This window comes from Laccaria bicolor, genomic scaffold (genome assembly GCF_000143565.1).
Source record: "Laccaria bicolor S238N-H82 LACBIscaffold_31 genomic scaffold, whole genome shotgun sequence".
Classification (NCBI taxonomy): Eukaryota; Fungi; Basidiomycota; class Agaricomycetes; order Agaricales; family Hydnangiaceae; genus Laccaria; species Laccaria bicolor.
The window spans coordinates 333,944-338,534 of record NW_001889902.1 but is presented as its reverse complement, the minus strand read 5'-3'; positions in this window follow the sequence as shown (position 1 = coordinate 338,534).

Here is a 4,591-nt window from a genome sequence, read left to right as displayed (position 1 = left end):
AGTCAAGACGTCTGCGGGTGCTCTGATCTGAAAGCGAAGTCATATAGGAGACAGATCGACGCCGAAATCCCAACAAAGGACCTTGTAGTAACACGGGCATAATGTCTTTTGAGCGGGGCTGAGTGGGGCTATGAGCGGGACTCTGAGCGGGCATTCACTATGACCTTGGAACATTTTTTCATTATGCTTGGCGGTTATGCTCATTGTACATAATTACGACACTATTTTAGATATGCATAACGTTGTGGGTGCCATCCATACTTTAGAAATGACATTTGGTGAAGTTCAAAATGTGCTGCAGGTTCAAAGGTTTCAACTTATTGTGAATGTGGAATTGAAAGGGAGTAACTCTTATAGTCTTCGACATTGATTGCAAAAGTTGAACAATGAGAACCTCTCCCATAGTTACTAAACATTTTCAGGTTAATCTTCACACCAATTGTTCAAATAAGCGTTGGAGATGTGCTTGACGTTCTTATTGTTCAGCACTATTGAATTAAATTGATCAATATTTTACGCATGCCTAATTGTTTTCTTATTGTACATGTGTTTACGATTATGGAGGTACCTTTGTCCCAAGCACAGACTGGGCCCTGTCTCAAGTGTGATACCTTTCACGATCAGGCTAGAGCGCACACTGGTTGACGATGATTTTCGAATCACCCAGCTTTATATCACAACGGCGAATAAAACTGTGCCTGTACACTTAGTACACGAACTGTTTGGCTCAGATCGTCCACATAACCACATAGGGCCGCATGCCACTGTGTGACGTGTTAGTTTTCTAAACCCGGTGGTGCATTATTACTAGTTTGGCCACCCAAACCATTGGCAAACTTTTGTAGAATGTCTAGAAGGTATGTTGAAATTATCCTCTTTTGTTATGAGTCTGCCACAATTTTAGTAGTTGGCCTGTTTTTGTAACCATGCTGTCAGAATTATAGAGTATTGGCCAGTTATTGTAGGAAGTCTGGAAAATGGGTTGAAAAATTATTCTCTCTTGTTATAAGTCCTCCACAAATCTTGTTGTTGGCCTGGTAATAGAATATTTATATCCTCCTTGCAAACAATTGTGGGATATTGGCAAGTTATGGTAAGAGGTCTGGAAAGCTGGTTGAAATTTATTTTCCTTTATCATTGGCTGCCAGAATTCTAGCTGTTGGCCTCTTTGTGTAACTAGGCTATCATAATTGCAAGATTTTGGCAGACCAATGCCAAATTTTATCCAAGGCTTATAATAATTAGTATGTTTACCACATTTTGCCTACTTTGCAAAGCATCTTCAAAATTGTCTATAACTTTACTAAACAGGTCAAAGCAGTACCACATTGTTTTGAAGTAACAAATACTATCTGGCAAAATCAAGTGCCCGTGATTTTCCTGATGGACAACTTGTGCATGATGTCAAAAACCAATGCAGCAACACTGGCAAAAGGATGGCAATCCTTCAACCTCATCCCCATAACATAGATAGAGCCAAGGACACCATAAACTACATGTCAACAACAAACTTTTTTAAATGAAAAAGCAGACACTATAACCTTTTGTAGTCTCAAAAAGTGGACACTGCAAACTTTTCTAATGAAAAAGCACACACTACAATCTTTTGTAGTCTCAAAAAGCGGACACTACAAACTTTTCTAATGAAAAAGCGCACACTACAATCTTTTGTAGTCTCAAATAGCAGACAATACAAACTTTTCTAATGAAAAAGCACACACTACAAACTTTTGTAATGACAAAAAGCAGACACTACAAACTTTGTAGCCAAGATAACCTTTTGACCCTAACCCTAGCTTTTGTGGTCTAAGTCTGACTTTTATAGTCTATCAGCAAGCTTTGTAGTCTAAGTTTGACTTTTGTAGTCTAAGTCCGACTTTTTTGTAGTCTATCAGTAAACTTGGTAGTCTATATCTGAGGGCATGCACCTTCCTTTTTTGGTCAATTTTCCCATGATACAATAATTGTAGCCCTTTCTTTTAGCTTTCTAAATATACTAAAATCATGTTATTTGGTTTTGTTTTCATGGAGAAAAACACACAAAACAAAAAACAAAAAATACAACACTTTTGAAATTCCTTGACCTCATATCTCCACAACGGGAGCACTTCAGAACATAATTCAAACAGATTTGGGAAGCTACAGTGTAGGGCTACAACTTTCGTTTTTGACCATTTTTGGTAATTGGTCATGTGACCATCATCCCAACAACCCATTACATGGACCCTGATAGGTCAAATCATTCCTGTCTTGGTTTTCTTCACTTTTTAGTCAAACCAGGTGATATTTCCCTTTTGGGATGGACCCTGAAGGCAGTGCCTGATGTTCTGTACACCATTCATATGTTTTTTTCCAATTTTTTTCACAATTTTCTGGCTATTTTTGGATATAATACCATATTTGGAAATGTGCCCTGGACCCTGAAAACAACCCCAATGTCATCACCAACAGTGAGCACCACCCTGCCATTTTTTTCTGATTTTCTGGCTATTTCCTGGCTATTCTTGGCTATATTACCATATTTGGCTTACATGTAAATTTCATGTGGTTGTTATTTTGAATAGACTTGTTTTAACATATGGATGTTGTAAGCAAATCTCTGTATGGTATGGTATGATTCCATCTCCATGGTATGATCCCAATGGAATGATTCCATTCCCATGGTATGATTCCATCTCTATTGTATGATTCTGAAGACATGTGGGATAAGGAATTGGCAATCTGTTCCAAGAGCATCTCCCAAGTTGCTCCCTCATAGGTGAATGTCCATAGCATTTGTTCATATTGCTGTTAATGTTATGGACCTCTTCACCATCCCTGATTAATTGTATGAAAGACAGAATTTTGATTTAAATTAGAATAGCTATATTTAATAATGATACCTTGAAGCTTGTAATTAGAAGTCTTGGCCTGCTTGTGTTCAAATGTTCAAATCAAAATTCCCCACAATGCCAGCTCTGCTGACTGGCAGATATGAGGAGATTCCAAATCCAAGTTTTTTGATGATCCCATTCCTATGGAATGACCCCATACTTTTTCATAAATGGCAAATTTTGAACATATTCTATCTGAAGAAGGTAGGTAGTAATTTGGCTAAAGTTCATGCCTTTGCAATAAATAAAGTCTTGCAAAATTCTTGTTTTCCTTCAGAGCCCATGCCATTGTGATGGATACAACATTAATTTATTTGTCATGAATATAAATGGCCTGGCAAGATATACACTTTTAAGTGGCTTGTGATAGATTATCCACAGTGAAAATGGCCAAACCCTGGGATAAAGCCCAATAAAGCTAATTTTCAAGTGAATTTTCAAAGGATCAAGTTCATCCTATAGCCTCCACTGGTAGCTTAAAATGTCAGAAGAAATCTGAAGAACCATTCCACAAAAAATGGAGCCCAATGGATCAGCATTGCAGCCTGGAGAAATAATTTTCATATTTTGTAAAAAGGACCCCAGACACCCTGTGACAGCTATGGAATGATGGTATGGTATGGTATGGTATGGTATGAGGTGGAATGGTATGTGGCATCCATACCATGGTATGATGGAATTGGTATGAGGGTCATACTACTCTGGAATGGGGTACCACTAAGGTTCCCTAATTCAAAGAATTGGATAACCTCATAGGTACCCAAAAATGGGTGACTGAAGTGGACCAGAGTGATGTGCCAGAAGTCCTGGAAGACAGAGTGGAGGGGAAGGTGGGGGAAGGAAGGAAAGAGGGGGCATGGTAATCATTTGACGATGTCTAGTATATATGTGAGGTCTTTATCATGCCCCACTGATTCCTGCCGGATTCCGGTCATTCCTGCGGAATCCAGCGGAATCCAGAGGAATCAAATTTGGTAGAGATACCAGCCAAAATGACATTCCGGGGGACAAATATTCCTCGGGAATGATGTCATTCCTGATTAGTAGCCGGAATGGTCCCCGGAATGGACAAAAAGGAATGCAACCAGAATGCAATGTCCGGAATACACATTACTAATCAATAATATTAATAAACATTAATATACCCATGCCCAAATCGAGTCTCGGCAAACGCCGAGGCTCGATTTCACATCATCAAACAATCCACAACGTTTGTCTTCAAACCACCACCATCGTCGTCGACAACAACCGGGCACACCACGCCACCACCCTCGCCAACGGCCACCACCGGCCACAACCGTCGCTGTCACCGCCCACTGAAGACGACGATGGACGACGATGGATGACGAGGACGACGACACGTCAGCGGACGACGAGGACGGCCACACGTCAATGGACGACGACCACGTCAACGGACGACGACCACGTCAACGGACGATGAGGCGACGACTACACGTCAACGGACGACAACCACGTCGACGGAGGATGGCCACGTCAACCGACGGCCACGACCCACGACGTAGAGCACCCACCCCGTTGGCGAAGACGACGACGAGTGCATACGACGACACGACAACGACGCGACACAACGGCGACGCGACGCCACGACGACAATGCAACACGACGACGACGCGTGCCCACATCGTCGAGCGCCCACGTCGTCGACAACACTTCAGTCACCCATTCTGGGTACCTATGAGGTACATCAATTCCTTGAT